The sequence below is a fragment of the Balaenoptera borealis genome (assembly GCF_965194805.1).
Source record: "Balaenoptera borealis genome assembly, chromosome: 9".
In the NCBI taxonomy this organism is placed as follows: domain Eukaryota; kingdom Metazoa; phylum Chordata; class Mammalia; order Artiodactyla; family Balaenopteridae; genus Balaenoptera; species Balaenoptera borealis.
Window position 1 is genome coordinate 45,894,694 of NC_138873.1, and position 19,075 is coordinate 45,913,768.

The following is a 19,075-nucleotide window of genomic DNA, read 5'->3' on the forward strand; positions in this document are numbered from 1 at the left end:
TTAGATTTGTTTTGATTAACTGTGCCCCATTTTTTACTCCTTACAATGTGTAAAAAGATATAAACACATAACTTGAGGTCTTTTAACAGGCCATGTTGATTTTTAAGTGTCGTATTCAGGACCCTATGAATGGAATTGGCTATGTGTGGCTAATTCACTGCTAAGTAGATGTGTCTACAAAATGGAGTTTCTTATATCATGGGAATAAATTCACTGGAGGCTTGAGTATGGAGAAGTAACCTAAAGAAGGAAGCTATATTCAGAGAGGGGTATCACTAATTTATCGCTTCTGCAGGCAGGTGCTCACCCAGATCATCAGAGGAAAGCAGTGGAGGGCTTTGCTTTATACTGTATCTGTCAGCCAGCTGATACCACCCTGCTTCAGCTGCCCTCCAAGAGAGGAGACAGGCTTTTTCAAAGAAACTAGCAGCAGTTCTGCATGCTTGCCTGCAGCGTGCTCTGAGGTGTCTCCTGGGTAGCCCAGAGAGACCTGGCAGAACAACTGCTAGCACGAAAAACAAATGACTTAGCGTGAGGCGGATGGAGAAATAAAGAGGAAGCAAAGATGGGAAATGAGAAAATTCATTTATCCTTATATTACAGCAAGATGTTCTGTGAGCACTACACATTATTTCAAAGTAAAAGAGGAGAAAAATAAGTTTATGAACTGTATAATTGTGCATAGAATATATTAAACGTTTTAAAAATCAATTTACAAGCATCCAAAAGTTCATGAGGAATTGAGAAAAAGTCCAAAAATAAGCTTGTCTGCCTAATCTAACTTCCTTCTATAACAGAATAACAGGGCTGCTGAATCAATAGTTATAATTAGTTTGATGGCCCAAAGGGGACTGAACATAGTAAAGATGCAAAACATTGTCTTTGTTAAATCTCTAGTCCTAAGCCACTTGGCAAATGTCTCTAAAATGGATAAGACAGGAAAAAGACAGGGTTTAGATTATCTTGGATGTATAAGAGGATTCTTGTGAGCAATGCTCGTGTCATCCTACAGGGGAAAAAGGGGTGGTATGCATTGATGTATCAAACTGAATTCCTCAAGAATGTCATGCCTGTTCCTCTTTCATATCTTTAGTAATCACTTAGATAAGGCTCAAACATCAGACTCTTGAGTGCGAATTGGAGAGTTTTCCATCAAGTCTGTTACTCCTGTTATTGGAAAATATATCTTCTCTCCTCCTCATACCCTTTACTCCCCAACATCACATATTTATTTGGTCATACTTTCAATGGAGTATGATATTTTAACAAGACTCCTTGATTGAAATGAGGCCAAGAAAACTCAGAAGAGACTGAAGGAAATATAATGAAAAAAATCAAAGCTACATTTTAAATCAATCCCTTCCTTTCTATTTTCTCTCTCTATAGGTCTGGCCCTTCATTATTTCTTGCTTGAATCACAGTAAAAGGCTCATATTCCCAAGACAGCATGCTTACATTCAACCAGACTTGCTTTCAGAGATGTTCCCTAAGCCTATATTTCATTGCTAGTTTGCTGCTCAAAACCATTCATTGCTCCCAAACTTCTTATCAAAGCACACAGGTCCTTCACAATCTAGACCCAATCTTTCTTTCCAACCTTACCCCCTACCGTCATAGAACACCCTTGATTTCACAGTTACATCCACTTTCTTTTGGTTTCCCTGACTTTGTTCCAATATTATGCTGCTGATTTCTGTGTGATCTTGTACAAAGAGGATTACAGACTGCAGATGATTAAAAGTATTTGTTTCACTGAATATCACCTAAATTTTAGAAAAGTTTTGGAAAAGGCTGAACACAAGTACCTCCTGAAGGATATATTTTACTAATTATGAGTTTAACTGTAGCATCATGACTGCTAAGTGAATACAGAAATTAGTAGTGCAATCTTTTCTAGAACGCTAGCATCATACTAATAATCAATGATTTTTAAATTTATATTACCAAGCAAAGCTAATATGTTCAGGAAGTTATGAAAGAAATTGCTGCTATAATAATTTTTTCATATGGACAAATGCCCACAAGACAAATATAGAGATATTTGTTATTGCAAATATACAGTTTATTGCAAATTTTTAGACAAAAATTCCAATAAAACCACCTACATTTTCATCCCTTAGTAACAAACTAATGGAAAAATGGGGAAAAAGAAACTGAATAATCAGATAATATCCAATCTGGATAACTGTACCATACTGATTCTTCTAATATTAAGTTAGCAGTTAACCTGCACACAATGTGTGGCCACAGTATACATGTGCAGACATTACTTATTGTTCCATAAAGAAAATACTTTATGGTTTCTTTGCTGAAAAAGAGAAGTCTTTTTTTTGAAATTCTTTTACAACACCAAAAAAAGTATAATTGAAAAAAATATAAACATTATTACTGATTTTATGCCTTTCCCCTCACTTCCAAGCAAACTGCCCCAATTCCAGCTTTAGATATTGTCCTTGACAGTAAGCAGCTCTGTAATGAGAAAATGCCCATTCATTTATCTCAACACTAGTTATATTCGCCAAGTTAATATAAGAGCAACAAACCAGTCCTGAGCTGTGGTACAACTGGAAGCAAACTGGGATTTACAGTCTTTAATGACAACTGAACCTGCTTAATAAAAGCAACCATAAATTTAGGGATAAAGTTCATATTGTCAATCCCTGTGAACAGTAGGATTTTAAGGAGGAAAGTGATTGTATATTTTTATATTTCAGATCCAGAGAGAGGTAATTAAAAAAAAAAAAGAAAGGACAAGTTTCTCTTAGAACTCTCAAATTGCTGTGCTCAATGAGGATCCATTGTTGTGATCATAGAAACAGCGAAAAATTTGGCAACACCAGCAGAAATAGATCAAGGAATAGGTTTGACTTTGGCTTTTTTCCAGTTTAATATTTGTAGTTTTGATTATTCTCCAGTGACCAGTGTCTGTGACACATTAGAGTTGAGCAAGGTGAGGGCATGTAGGGGCAGTGCATCACTGCCCCAGCCAGCCCCAGGGCCGCCTCTGTCAGGCTGTGTGCCTCCCTCCCTAGTTATGGCAGAGTCCACATTTAAAAGGACAAGATGTTCCCCACTACTTGCAAATTGGGGGTTAGGGTTGTGAATACTGAATATCTACGCAAAGCAGACACTAATGTAGGTTGCACTATAAACTCCTCAATTGTAACTCTTCTTGCAGACATTTTCTATTCGTGAGTTGTTTTAATCATATCTGAAAAGCCAATTTAATCACATAACATATTTCATTGTGTATCCTGTGTTTTTTTTTTACCTGACATTGTATGGTATGTAATTTTTTAACATTTTGCAGATTGTAACTCTTCTTGCAGACATTTTCTATTTGTGAGTTGTTTTAATCATATCTGAAAAGCCAATTTAACCACATAACATATTTCATCGTGTATCCTGTGTTTTTTTTTTACCTGACATTGTATGGTATGTAATTTTTTAACATTTTGCATAAACTTCAAGATTTTTATTTCAAAAAATAATAGCTAACACTTTGATCGTATGTAGGTTACCGTTCCAAACATTTCAAATGTACCAATTTAGGTGAGGCTCACAACAGTTCTATGGCTGCGAGGTATATACCATTACATCTCAATTTTTCAGATTGAAAAAACAAACTGAGGCACAGAAAAGTTAAGTAACTTGTTCATTTTTACACAGCAAGTAAGGGGCAGAGCAGGGATACAAACCCAGGCAACTAATGAGAACTTACTGTATAGCACAGGGAACTCTAGTCAGTGCTCTGTGATGACCTAAATGGGAAGGAAATCCTAAAAAGAGGGGATATATGTATACGTCTAGCTGATTTGCTTTGCTCTACAGTAGAAACTAACATAACACTGTAAACCAACTACACTCCAATAAAAATTAAAAAAAAAAAAAAAAAAACCCAGGTAGTCTGTTTCTAGTATGTACTTTCACCCCTGAGCTATTCTGGCCCAGATAACTACACTGGATGGCATGAAATATGTTTACCAGAGATTTTCAAAATAGTACTCGATAATTAGACATTTAAGTTCAAAACAGTTGTTTTCTTTGTTTGCTATCTATGATAAAAGTATTTAGGGACTTATTAAAAATCACCTCACCATAAACTATTTTTTAATTGGTAAAGTATAATGTAATCTGAATTTTTATTTGAACATTTAAAAAATCATTTCCATTAATTAACTTAATCTAATTTTTTAATAATTAGAGATTTGTAGAACATAGTAAAGTATTTAAACTTCAGAGTATCATATTTCTCCCCAAGTTTTTTTTGTTACTTTTTACATGATGTGTCAAAAGCATATTATAGAAAATATGGTTACCCTAAGGATAAGATTTCTTTCAAGTTTCTTTAGCATTTTCATCCCAGTTTAAATAAAATCATTTATTAAATTCTACATGACTTAAAACTTAATCTAAGATAATTCTATGATTATAGGTATCTACTACAAAATATTTTGTGGATCTTATTTTTCAGATGTCTCCACAGGCATCTAAACACTCAAGGAAAAAAATTACTCAGAAGGACCTTTTGAAATACTGTAGGGGATTGACTGCCTCCTGCCTAGGATCTGCCTATGACATTTTGCCCTTCTAAGCATTAGTCAGTCTCCAATATGAAGGTACACACACAGTCACAAAAGTAAACATCTAGTTTCCATGTAAAGAAAACACAGATGATTTTTAAAGGTCGATTACAGAAAAATAATTTTTCTATTTCCCATCTAGAATTTTTATACAAAGTTTATAAGCAAAGTCACATTTAAGCTACATATTTTTCATCCTAATTTTAAAAATATAATGCAATCAATCAATTTGGAAACACTAAACCAAATTTTTCTAGCTGTGGGCATAAATGGATTTTTATTCCTGTATGAAGGGAACAGAACTGCTCCTTTCTTCACCTTTTCTATGTTTTTCTAAGCCCCTGCATATGCTCTGTTCTTCATGGGATCATATATGGACTAAATATTTGGTTCACTGTCTTCTGTATTTGACAGACCAGTTAAATCTTAAAATTAAATTAGAGGTCATAGAGTGTCGACTTCTTTCAAAAATTAAGCATGATATAAAATAAAAAGAAGTATTACCCATTATTGCCATAAAATTAAAAAGGATGTAATCACAGTGTTTCTCAAATAAAGACAGTTGACAATCTTACAATGTCCTTGTTTTTCTCATTTTACCAAAGATTATGGTAAATATCTGTATCGTCTATATTAATATCATCACAGACAGCCAATTATGCTCATGGACTGGTACTAAGGAGCCACTGGACTAAGCTATGTTAGACAGAAAGTTATTCAAGTCATTATACTTTAATAATGCCTTTAAGCTTTTGCTATTAAGGAGATATTTGATGATTGTACAAAACTATCATAGCACTACCAAAAAAAAAGAAAAAAAAAAAAGATGCATTTTTAACTGAGAGTCGAAGAAAGAAGTCACTTTTTTTCCAACAAAATAAATTTCAAACAGCCCTTTCTTCACTACAGTTATCAGGGAAAACTATTCTTCAGGGAAATCTCATCATACCAGCAAAAAATGTACCTGGCAGGGATCATGGCCACAAAGCAGAGTACTCAGCTTGGTTTGAGAATCAGGGAGCTACAGTGTTACACAGCCACTCTCATACCTAGAAAGGCTGGGTGTCAGTATTTTTCAGAATTTGAGCTGCTGGAGGAAAGCAAGACACTCCGGAGAAATTAATGGATTAAGAACTAAAGATTGTACCTCACCAAGTATATAACGTGTTTCGATAGAACTAAAATGCATTTTAGTAATTACCACTGAGATAATCGTACTTACTAAACTGCAATTTAGTAAATTGTAATTACCACTGAGATTCTAAGTAACATTCTAAGTAAGAAATCCAGAGCCTGTCTCTGACAGCCACTTAAAAAACGTGGAAGACCGAATACACTTTCTTCTCAAGTGCTCATGGAACATTCTCCAGGATAGATCATCTCTTGGGTCACAAATCAAGCCTTGGTAAATTTAAGAAAATTGAAATCATATCAAGTAACTCTTCCAACCACAACATTATGAGACTAGATATCAATTACATGGAAAAATCGGTAAAAAATACAAACACATGGAGGCTAAACAATACACTACTAAATAACCAAGAGATCACTGAAGAAATCAAAGAGGAAATCAAAAAACACCTAGAAAAAAATGACAATGAAAACACGATGACCCAAAACCTATGGGATGCAGCAAAAGCAGTTCTAAGAGGGAAGTTTATAGCAATACAATCCTACCTCAAGAAACAACAACATCTCAAATAAACACCTAACCTTACACCTAAAGCAATTAGAGAAACAAAAAAATCCAAAGTCAGCAGAAGGAAGGAAATCATAAAGATCAGATCAGAAATAAATGAAAAAGAAATGAAGGAAACAATAGCAAAAATCAATAAAACTAAAAGCTGGTTCTTTGAGAAGAGAAACAAAATTGATAAACCATTAGCCAGACTCATAAAGAAAAAAAGGGAGAAGACTCACATCAATAGAATTAGAAACGAAAAAGGAGGAGTAACAACTGACACTGCAGAAATACAAAGGATCATGAGAGATTACTACAAGCAACTATATGCTAATAAAATGGACAACCTGGAAGGAATGGACAAATTCTTAGAAAAGCACAACCTTCCAAGACTGAACCAGGAAGAAATAGAAAATATAAACACACCAAACACAAGCACTGAAATTGAGACTGTGATTAAAAATCTTCTAACAAACAAAAGCCCAGGACCAGATGGCTTCACAGGCGAATTCTACCAAACATTTAGAGAAGAGCTAACATCTATCCTTCTCAAACTCTTCCAAAATATAGCAGAGGCAGGAACACTCCCCAACTCATTCTACAAGGCCACCATCACCCTCATACCAAAACCTGACAAAGATGTCACAAAGAAAGAAAACTACAGGCCAATATCACTGATGAACATAGATGCAAAAATCCTCAACAAAATACTAGCAAACAGAATCCAACAGCACATTAAAAGGATCATACACCATGATAAAGTGGGATTTGTCCCAGGAATGCAAGGATTCTTCAATATATGCAAATCAGTCAATGTGATAAACTATATTAACAAATTGAAGGAGAAAAAACATGATCATCTCAATAGAGGCAGAAAAAGCTTTCAACAAAATCAACACCAATTTATGATAAAAACCCTCCAGAAAGTAGGCATAGAGTGAACTTACTTCAACATAATAAAGGCCATATATGACAAACCCACAGCCAACATCATTCTCAATGGTGAAAAACTGAAACCGTTTCCTCTAATATCAGGAACAAGACAAGGTTGTCCACTCTCATCACTATTATTCAACATAGTTTTGGAAGTTTAAGCCACACCAATCAAAGAAAAAGAAATAAAAGGAATCCAAATCGGAAAAGAAGTAAAGCTGTCACTGTTTGCAGATGACATGATACTATACATAGAGGATCCTATAGATGCTACCAGAAAACTACTAGAGCTAATCAATGAATTTGGTAAAGCAGCAGGATACAAAATTAATGCACAGAAATCTCTTGCATTCCTAAACACTAATGATGAAAAATCTGAAAGAGAAACTAAGGAAACAGTCCCATTTACCACTGCAACAAAAAAGAATAAAATACCTAGGAATACACCTACCTAAGGAAACAAAAGACCTGTATGCAGAAAACTATAAGACACTGATGAAAGAAATTAAAGATGATACAAACAGATGGAGAGATAAATCATATTCTTGGATTGGAAGAATCAATGTTGTAAAAATGACCATACTACCCAAAGGAAGCTACAGATTCAATGCAATCCCTATCAAATTACCAATGGCATTTTTAACAGAACTAGAACAAAAAATTTCACAATTGTATGGAAACACGAAAGACCCCGAATAGCCAAAACAATCTTGAGAAAGAAAAACGGAGCTGGAGGAATCAGGCTCCCTGACTTCAGACAATACTACAAAGCTACAGTCATCAAGACAGTATGGTACTGGCACAAAAACAGAAATACAGATCAATGGAACAGGATAGAAAGCCCAGAAATAAACCCACGCACATATGGGCACCATATTTTTGATAAAGGAGGCAAGAATATACAATGGAGAAAAGAGAGCCTCTGCAATAAGTGTTGCTGGGAAAACTGGATAGTTACATGTAAAAGAATAAAATTAGAACACTCCTTAACACCATACACAAAAGTAAACTCAAAATGGATTAAAGACCTAAATGTAAGGCCAGACACTATAAAATTCTTAGAGGAAAACATAGGCAGAACACTCTATGACATAAATCACAGCAAGATCCTTTTTGACCCACCCCTTAGAAAAATGGAAATAAAAACAAAAATTAACAAATGGGACCTAATGAAAATTAAAAGCTTTTGCACAGCAAAGGAAACCATAAACAAGAGGAAAAGACAATCCTCAGAATGGGAGAAAATATTTGCAAATGAAGCAACTGACAAAGGATTAAACTCCAAAATATATAAGCAGCTCATGCAGCTCAATATCATAAAAACAAACAACCCAATCCAAAAATGGGCAGAAAACCTAAATAGACATTTCTCCAAAGAAGATACTCAGATTGCCAACAAACACATGCAAGGATGCTCAACATCCCTAATCATTAGAGAAATGCAAATCAAAACTACAATGAGATATCATCTCACACCAGTCAGAATGGCCATCATCAAAATATCTACAAACAATAAATGCTGGAGAGGGTGTGGAGAAAAGGGTACCCTCTTACACTGTTTGTAGGAATGTAAATTGATACAGCCACTATGGAAAACAGTATGGAGGTTCCTTGAAAAACTAAAAATAGAACTACCATACGACCCAGCAATCCCACTACTGGGCATATACCCTGAGAAAACCATAATTAAAAAAGAGACATATACCACAATGTTCATTGCAGCTCTATTTATGATAGCAGGACATGGAAGCAACCTAAGTGTCCATCGACAGATGAATGGATAAAGAAGATGTGACATGTGGCACATATATACAATGGATTATTATTCAGCCATAAAAAGAAACAAAATTGAATTATTTGTAGTGAGGTGGATGGACCTAGAGTCTGTCATACACAGTGAAGTAAGTCATAAAGAGAAAAACAAATACCATATGCTAACACATATATATTGAATCTAAAAAAAAAAAAAAAGGTTCTGAAGAACCTAGGGGCAGGACAGGAATAAAGACGCAGACATAGAGAATGGACTTGAGGACATGGGGAGGGGAAAGAGTAAGCTGGGACGAAGTGAGAGAGTGGCATGGACGTATATACACTACCAAATGTAAATTAACTAGCTAGTGGGAAGCAGCCGCATAGCACAGGGAGATCAGCTCGGTGCTTTGTGACCACCTAGAGGGGTGGGATAGGGAGGGTGGGAGGGAGACGCAAGAGGGAGGAGATATGGGGATGTATGTATGCATATGGCTGATTCACTTTTTTATGCAGCAGAAACTAACACACCATTGTAAAGCAATTATACTCCAATAAAGATGTTAAAAAAAAAAAAACGTGGACGAGAAGGTAAACTTCACTAGAAAGTGAATTCTTAATACTGGTTTAGAATTCCTACCAATTTCTGTGAGGATCTGAAAACTAAGCTCAGGATCCCCTTAATAATTTCTTACATAGTAAAGTATACAAAGCTCTCCTTTATTTTGGGTTTAGTCTTTCTCAACAAATCTTTTATAGTTTTACTCATCACCATGTAAAGGAACTTCTCTCGGATTTGTTATAAATTGGTGCTGGCAAATGGAGGACTGTCTATTATATTTAAGATTTTTTCACCTAAATTGGGTAATATCTGGTAAGTAACACTCACTTTTTAAAATCCTAACTTTAATTTTCACCATAAACTTTTCAATGCCCTACTTTGGTGTGGATGTGCTACAAATAACACAAAACCATTTTAACTAGTTTCAATTTAAATTCATGCCCACAAATTAAGAGGGTTTTAATGCTCCCCAATCATGCTATGTTTGACTTGTCCAGTTACTCTCCTCACCTAGATGTGTCTCATGTCTTCTTTCTCTTCAAATTCCAAATATTTCTTTACCTATCCTGAATTACAACTATGATCTTGCCTCCTACTTCACTGAGAAAACTGAAGCAATCAAAGAGAACTTCCACCGACTCTCACCACCTCCTCTGCTTACCCACCAGCATTTGTCACTGCATTTTCTGTCCTCCTATCTGTTACTCTTGCTGCCAAGCTTCATTCCTATACGTGACTAGTTGAATCCATGACATCCTATCTAGTCAAGGACATTGCTTCAGCAATTACTCTTCTTCTCTAATACATCAATATTTTCCTCTATATAGGATTAGTCCTATCAGCACTTATCATAATGGATTGCCCCCTCCTCTTTGAAATCTTTCCTCATTTGACTACTAGCACACTACATTCTATTGGTTTTCCTGCTATTATTGTTTCTCTTTCTTGGACTTTTTAGCAACTCCCTCTTCTTCTTCCCAAGCTTTATAAAAGTTGAGATGCTTCAAGCCTCACTATAGGAAGGCCACAGAACCTCTGTCCTTCTTTATCTATACTCATGTCTTTTGCTGTATCATTCAGTCTCATGGTTTTAAATTTCATCTACATGTTAACAAAAATTACAATTTCAGCTCACAGCTGTGCCCCAAATACTTTTGCAATATCTTCATTTAGATGACAACATGTTAAGACTACCAGATTAAATACACATTTAAATACAAATTTGACCAAGAGAACTTCCACGGACTTGCCTTGTATTTTTATTTGCTCAATCTGGCAACCTTCCAACAGGTTCAAAGCTGAACTCTTGTTCTTACTCTTACCCACAACTCTTCCCAATGAGCTGTGGATGTCAATTCATCTTTCCAGCCACTTAGGTTGAAACCTTGGAGCCACCCTTGATTTCTCTCTTTCGTTCATATTCCCTATTCCACAATCCAAATCTTCTTGGTTCTACTTTCAAAATATATCCAGAATCAGACTACTTTTCATTACTTTTTCATGTCCTGTGATCCCCCTTCCCACAACCAAATCACCATAATCTCTCTCCAGGATCACTGCAATTGACACCTAACCGGGCCTCCTTTAATAGACCCTGACCCTCTTACAGTCTAATCTTCCTAAAGCAGTCTGAGTGATACTCTTAAAACATATGGGAGACCATGCACAGAGTAAAGGCCACATATCTTGCAATGGAATATAAGACTCTCCTTGTTTTTTCCTTCTGACCTCATTTCCCACAGATCTCTTACCTAGCCTTGTTTACTCTGATCCTTGAACACATCAGGCAAGCACATGCCTTAGAGCATTTACACTAGCTGTTCCCTCTGCCTGGAGTGTTCTTTCCTTCCGATATCTGAAAAACAAACTCCCTTACCTTTTTAAAATATTTACTTTAGTGTCACTCTTATTGAGGGAAGCTGGATGACTCTATTCAAAAGGCCACTTGTTCCCCCTCCCTCACCGCTTCCAATCTCTTTATTCTGTTCTTTCTTTTATAGCACTTATCATCCTTCAATATCCTTCTTACTCAGGTTTATTGTCTGTTGTCTGTCTTCCTCTACTAGAATGTAAGATTCACAAGCACAGGGATTTTTTTCTTTTGGGCTCAGTGTGTAACCTTAGTGCTTAGAAAAGTATCTGGCATGTGGTGGTGATCAGTAAACATTCATGGAGCGAATTAACGAAAATTCAGGCTCAAACTGGGGCAATGGGGCCACATGCCTAGTGCAATACTCAGAGTCTGTTGGAAATGTTATTTCCTCCATTTCTTCCTGTAAGGCACAAGCTAAGGAAAATGAATACATACAAAAATTCCTATTTCTTTCTGAAACACTATCAGAAACAACTTCAAAAGCACAGGCATTTAAATCAGAATAAAACAGGCTAATGGAAAGAGATTCTCCTCAGACTTCTATATGACACTGCTAAATCTGCTTTCCTAGATATAAAACCAATAACGAGAAACTAAATGTAGCAGTAGTAAAAAATCAACATGAGGATGTTGAACATTTAAATAAATACTTCCATCTGATTCTCCTTTACCTTAATGTATATTAAATGGAGTACATTTGAAAGTAGCTTCATTTTAAGAAAGTTTCACCCACATCTGGTTGCAATATGCATTTTTCTTATTCATAATAGTAATATTTGATTGAAAAAATCCAACACAATATGAAATTTTGGATGGGTCTACATACATATGGCTCAAAGTCTACAAATTAGCTAAAACATATCAATAATTAGAAGTTCAGTAGATCATAGATTTGTTGATTCTTTTGTTCTTAGCCCAACAGAATATTTATTCAACAGATGACTACTGGCATTGTTAGAAGGCAGTAATGCATGTAAACCATGCTTGCTTAGCCTAGCAAAATAATAAATTGTGCTGTGTTTATCCTTTTGTTTCTAAGGCCAACTTAACATGCTAATAGCTCCTAATGGTCACATCAGTTAAACAAACCACTAGGTTGAGAAAAGAAATTTCAATAAAGGCAATTCACTAATTTGTTGATTGTTAATGGACATTAGCCCATTCAGGACATCAGCCTAGACATATAGTTTAACTCAGAATCTATGATAGTGTTTCTCTATACATAGTAAAGAGGCTAATTCAGCATTTTAAGTATTTCTATTTCCAGAAGACATGCTACTTAGACTTTTATATGCAAATTAGATATTTTCAATCTGTGACATATGCATAACGAAAAGAACCTGCCAAAAATAAATTGACTTTCAAATTATATAATTTTCACACAGTTTATGATTAAGGATAAATTTACAAGGGTCTTCTTAATCTCTTTCTCAATTATTAAAGCACTGTTAACTGCTATTTTAGGTTTAGAGCTTAGTCATTTCTGTTTTAAATTAAAAGTATCTTTTATACAATCAAAATACCACATTATTATACCAGAAAAATGAAAGTCAAAGACATTTTTATAAATAAGATTTTGCTGTGCACTTCATGCTTGCCTTCACTGACAAGAGCTTAAATCGCTGAAAACATTTTTGTGTGTTGCACTTTCATCTAATTTGTTTATTTAATTTTTAAATAGAAATGGGATTCGATGACTATTTTCAGAATATTTACTCAAAATCATATTTGAAGTAGCAAAGAAAAATAAATGCATAGTTCCTCAATCTTTAAAGGTAAGTTAAGATACATCTATGTTTCTTTTTGTAGTTGAATTATTTTTCTTGTGATAATTCCAGGACTTGTATAAAGCTACCCAGCACCCCTTTACTTCAGTGTAAACTCAATTTTATACATTGACAGACACCAAAGCACAAACAGGACTGTGGAAAATCATTTAATTGTACTCATAGTTTACACAGATGCCATTCACACTATCCAGTAATAGGGTAACTAGTGCACAATTAGATTTGGCATGTAGTATGAAAGCCAAGCAATGAGTGAACTCAGGATTTCACTTTTTTCCCCTCTGTCTTCAAAAGTAAGCTTCTTGAATAACAGCTGAGGTGAGCCTGAAAATTCCTGGCACTTTGAAGATATCACCATACCCTAACATAATTTATTATTTTACACAATTCATGGTGAAGAGGTTTCAGGTGATTAAAGCAACCAAAGATTTAGGAATCAAGTTTCTCAGCTTTGAAATGTGAAGAAATATCTTATGGACATGCAGAGTTCTCACAACAAATTAACAAGAGTTCCAAAATCATTCTCCCTCATGCCATTGAATCATTTAATTACCTCAGTCTGTAGAAACTAAATGTCCTGGTCCTACAATCACCTAATTAACATGATTGGATCCTATAATAGCTTATGTATGCATATTTTTAAAACCACAACACAGTAGAGTGGAAAATACGTTAATGCATTTCCTAGACATCTCCAAATTTATTATATATAAACTAAATGAAGTGTCCATATTTTAATTATTTTTTGTTTCAGTCTCTAAAATCACTAGAAGTATATACCACTGGGTAGCAGCCCCTATTTTTAGGTATTAAACTTGCAAAGCTTTTCCTGAAAATTTCTTAGAAGATTAATTTGCCTATTTTAATCTATACACTATATCTTAATTGTATATTACTGTTATTTCATGTGCCATGTTGTACTTTTAACATATATTGAAACTTTATATAATATAAATATATATGTTTTTAACATAATTATATAAAAGTTCAACATATGAACATATTGAAAAAATTATTAATATTTCCAAATCTCAAAATGTGATGTATAACCACCATTTTTAATAACCTTAAATAATCAAACCAATCATTTTATTTACTTAGAATTAAATACATAGACATTGATTTAAAATGCAGGCCTTGCAGTGTTGCTGTTAGAATTAAATATGATACATTATATGGTATAATATTGAGATCCACTAAATTTTAGATAGCTATCTTGGTGTAAAGATAGAACTTAGATGGTGGAGAGCCTGGAGTGGGAGAGGATGATTCTGCCATGCTTGTGGAGGAGAATGAATAATTTTCTAGTAATTAATAAAACAAAGCAGGACCCTTAATTTACTCTTATCTAATGTTGTTTCTGACTCTACCTAAGAAACACAGTCATGTTTAACTTGTTCTGCTCACAAGGAAACCAGCTGGGAACAGAGTCTATTTTTCATTCCACCATTGATATTGAAATGATAAGTTGGCAACTGTAAATGTTTCTTGCCCATAGCTCATTACAAAATCACCATGTTGATCTATCAAGTCAGGGAGTAATTCAGTTGATTGATTTGAAACTATTATTGGATTCAATGGCCTTAAATTGCCTCTCTTTCCACAAAGCAAAGAGATATTTTACTTGACCAATATGAGCTTAATCTGATTAATCAATTAAGATGCTGAATTCTCTTGTACTATGAAATCCATACCAACAATTATTGTATGGTAAATACAACCACTGGAAAAAAAAAAAAATGATGACTTAAAAAATCTTATAGACCAGCAGTTGTTACCTACCCAGCCCTAAAGTCTTATCAGTTGATTTTTGTACTTACCACAATTCTAATCATGGCACCTTTGTCCCAGACTGTGAGAGACAATCAAAATCCAATCCTTTCAAAGGAAGAATTGAAAAACATTTACAAAGCATGTACCCTTTGTTCAACTTTGTCCCATTGTTTCTGTTTATGTACTTTGGAGCTCACTTATGTGACAGCCTCCCAGTCAGGTTGAAACTGGCTGTTCCTTGGCACATCTTTCCACATCTGTCCCTAGGTGCACAAGGGGTCCTCTTTCCTATGACCTAGACGTGTTGTGACCATATTTTCTGTCTTCCTCAGTGGGGTTTTGTTTTATGACCATTATCATTACTTGCTGACTCTAAATTTCCTCTCCTTTTATTTCATTCATTTACTCATCAAGAAATGTAATCAAGCACCTTATTATATGCTAGCATTGCTCAAGATCATAGGAAATCAGCAGTGAATTCAAAGATTGGAGAAAGCAGAGATTATAGTTTTGAATAATTTCTGGTATAAAGGAGAACTGGATCCAAACCTTTTAAGTTCTCTTACTTTTCGTGCATTAAGTTCCTTCACTGGTGATTTGATTACCTAGCTTATAAAGAGTTTTCGGGGAACATTTCACCCAGAATACTTCTTCCTAATTTGGTTTCAGAACTCCAGTAAACTTATTAAAATCTTGAAAGTTGATTCTCCCAGAAACTGTGTAATGATTGATGGAATGAAGATAGCACTGTCATATTAGTTCTTCCTTTAACTTGTATGAGAAATAGCAAGAAATTACTAAAGTATAATCAGTCTTTTTTTATTTTTAGACTTGATTATAAAGGCGGTTTTGTCTATAACTGCAAACTGAAAAAAATATTTCACATTGTACATGACAACTACAGATAGACATTACACTTTAAAATAGCCAAGCCCAGTAAGATAGAGAGTGAATTCTTTTTTTTTTTTTTTTTCAGCTTTAGGAGTATAGAAGAGGTCACGAAATGGAAATTCAGGAACATGAATATTTCTCTCTAGTCAGGTGATTTTTTTAAATTCTATTTTATCTTCAATTGGAAATTTTATATAACATTTCAGAATCTGTCTTTGCTTACAAATTACATGAGCTGGTCTAGCAATAAAAGACAAGATTTCCCATATGGGACATTCAGTGGCAGCTGAGTGATGGCTGTCCCGTTAGGTAGCGTATGCACTTTCCAGATGACCACATTCTTACCCCTCCTCATTGCCAGGGGCACTGCTTGTTTTATTCATGTTTATTCAAATTTATTATTTCTCAAATCCCACAGGCATTTGAGTTTGTGGACCATACCCAAATTAGACAGTCTGATATAGGGAGAAGTCACTGAGTACTGGAATTCCAAGTAATTGATTGAGGTGAGAAATGGGAAGCTCTCCTAAGTAGCATCCAGTCTGAAAGTTATTCTATTCCTACCTTAATCTAAAGAATGGTTTTCATATTTCCCAGCATATCTGAGCTGAGACAACATGTATACATTTTTATAATAGAAGTGCTCATTGCAAAAGCAGGAAAAAGTGTCACAAAGTCCCACTAGACTAGACTTTACTAGATAGTCTTTAAGCGAATGAGTAGAATTCATTCACTCTCAGAAGGAATTCTCTGAGAATCCGTTGTCAGCTCAGATACAAGTGAAGAGCTAAAGTGGTTTGGAATGATTTAACATGCAACCAGCAAGGGATAACATGTATCCCACAAGGATACAGAAGATTGTCAGCTCAAAGATGGCTTGTATCAGCTTTATAAGGGTGTGGAACATAAGTCAAGCAAAGTATATTTCCTATAGTAGGCCCTCAATAAATATTTTTTGAATAAACGGATAAATGGAAAGAAAATTTAATCAAAAAATGACCCCAAGGGACTTCCCTGGTGGCGCAGTGGTTGGAAGTCCACCTGCCAATGCAGGGGACACGGGTTCGAGCCTTGCTCCGGGAGGATCCCACATGCCGCGGAGCAACTAAGCCCATGAGCCACAACTACTGAAGCCCATGTGCCTAGAGCCCGTGCTCCGCAACAAGAGAAGCCACCACAATGAGAAGCCTGTGCACCACAACGAAGAGTAGCCCCCACTCACCGCAACTAGAGAAAGCCCGCGCGCAGCAACAAAGACCCAACACAGCCAAAAATAAATAAATAAATAAATTCATTTAAAAAAAAAAAGACCCCAAAATTAAAGAATTCCTTTCAAGAATTACATTTATCCCCAAGCCCCTACTAATTTTCAATTACCATGAGAATCACATTGAAGTCTTAGCTGAGCATTATTTCTATTATGTTGAAATTTATGCTTCACTTATTTATCAACTTCTCTGTAGTTTAGTCTTACTAACAGTTAAGTTCTTTTCAGTTAATGCCTCTGTTTTCTTTAGACGGTCCTGAACTACAAAAAGCCATTTGGAAAATTAAATAAGCAAGAAAACCTACCTTTTTGTTTACAGATATTATTTTGAAGTACTGGCAATAAACAGTATTCCTTATTATATGGTACCTAATCTGGCCCTATTTCCATGTGGGTGCAATAAGCACTTCAAGCACACTACAGCTAATGACCTTGTGATATTAACTATAATAGAAGCAGTAGAAGAGGTAGAAAAATTCAATAGACTATTTTATAGATTGTAGAATGTCAGAGTTAGAAGGACCTGATGTTAAAGTTTGTCTTTCTCAATACTTCTCAGCCAGAGGTACCAGAACCTCCCACTACAAACCCACTCACATGGGTTTCTTGGCTGGCTTGAGAAGGAAAGGTGAATATTCTGAAAAGATGAAGTTTCTCACCCAACCCTGCCACCACAGTACAATGTCACTTTATTTACCTTACCTGACACTACACTTTCCTGCTGTGTTGGAAGTGAGTTTACAGGCCACACAAGTGAGATCCTGAAATTTCCTCTCCTGTCCCAAATCCATTATCACTTGAAGTTTGAATTGATTGTCCAAACCACATTATGCCTCCAGTCTAATGCTGAATACAGTTTGCAGCTCAGATCCCTACTGCTGTGACCCAGCCATGGATACTGAACTCCCTTTATTACTGGTGCCTCCTTGAATAATCCTGAGTTTTCACAGCCCCCTTGGAAAGCGCACTCCCCTTCACCCCTTTCCATTCTGCCCTGACTTAATGGTACCTCACAACCTTATTCCAGGACTTCTAATCAGTAAAGATCTGTACGGTCACACTTTGAAGCATCCCTGCTGTTCTAAACACATAGCATTGAGAGATAGGTAAAAAGAGAAAAAACAAATATCATCAGGAACTAAACACACACACAAAATGAAGCAAAGCAAAAGTGCACACAGGAAGTGGTAAGAGGGGCTAAAGCCACTATCTGCTGGGTTTTGAGTCATAGCAGAATAGGCCTGATATTTGGCTTCTTTAGGGAAGCAGAAACTAAAATTGATCCCCACGGGATCAGATCTTGTTTCTTAAAACCAGGCATTGGAGTGGAATTCTTCACGCATGAAAGGAAGCAAGAGATGCAGCTGACTGCCACTGCAGAGGCTGTGGCTAATATAACACTGCCATCTAGGAGGCAGGAGGATGCAGACAAAGCTAGACCAGGAAGTGACTCAAGTCACCTGCTGATGTAGTCACTAATTTGGAGATATACCCAACACCACCGAGATGCTGCAGCCTTGAAATGCCGCACCAGACCTGGTTCTAGATTAGAGGCTCACAATTTCCCTCTGTCTGGAATCCTCTTCTTACCATCTCTATGTACTTGTGCTCTTCCCATCCTCCAAGGGATCATATTCCCTCTATAAATACTCTTAGAAATTTTTTACTGGACAAAAACAGGATGTCTTCCCAGCAGTTTTTGATATACGCATCTTGTGGAGGCAAAATTCTAAGTATATGCCCTACTGGTAACTCTGGCCTGAGTGTGTGAAGACCTCACGTTGAACCCCGGTCCATCCACTCACAGCTGGATAATACTGAATAGTAAACTAAGTTCTCTGAACCTCAGGCTGTTTATGTGTAAACATAGGGCTGCTGTGAGAGTTAGCCATAATGTTTGTAAAGCCATTAACATAGTACCTGGCACAGAGTAAGCCTTCAACGGATATGAACTATATATCCTTACTGGAGTT

General features: G+C 35.7%; 2 long non-coding RNA genes across 2 annotated transcripts in view; one reads left to right on the top strand and one right to left on the bottom strand.

Annotated features, from left to right (window-relative positions):
• LOC309634622 overlaps window positions 1–19,075 on the bottom strand; it is a 333,842-nt gene that overhangs the window by 194,110 nt on the left and 120,657 nt on the right. The gene's annotated exons all lie outside the window — the stretch shown is intronic.
• LOC309634640 overlaps window positions 1,527–19,075 on the top strand; it is a 170,694-nt gene continuing 153,145 nt past the window's right edge. Inside the window, exon 1 of the long non-coding RNA XR_014248272.1 lies at window positions 1,527–11,458. This is a non-coding gene — a long non-coding RNA (uncharacterized lncRNA). The remainder of the gene's footprint in view (window positions 11,459–19,075) is intronic.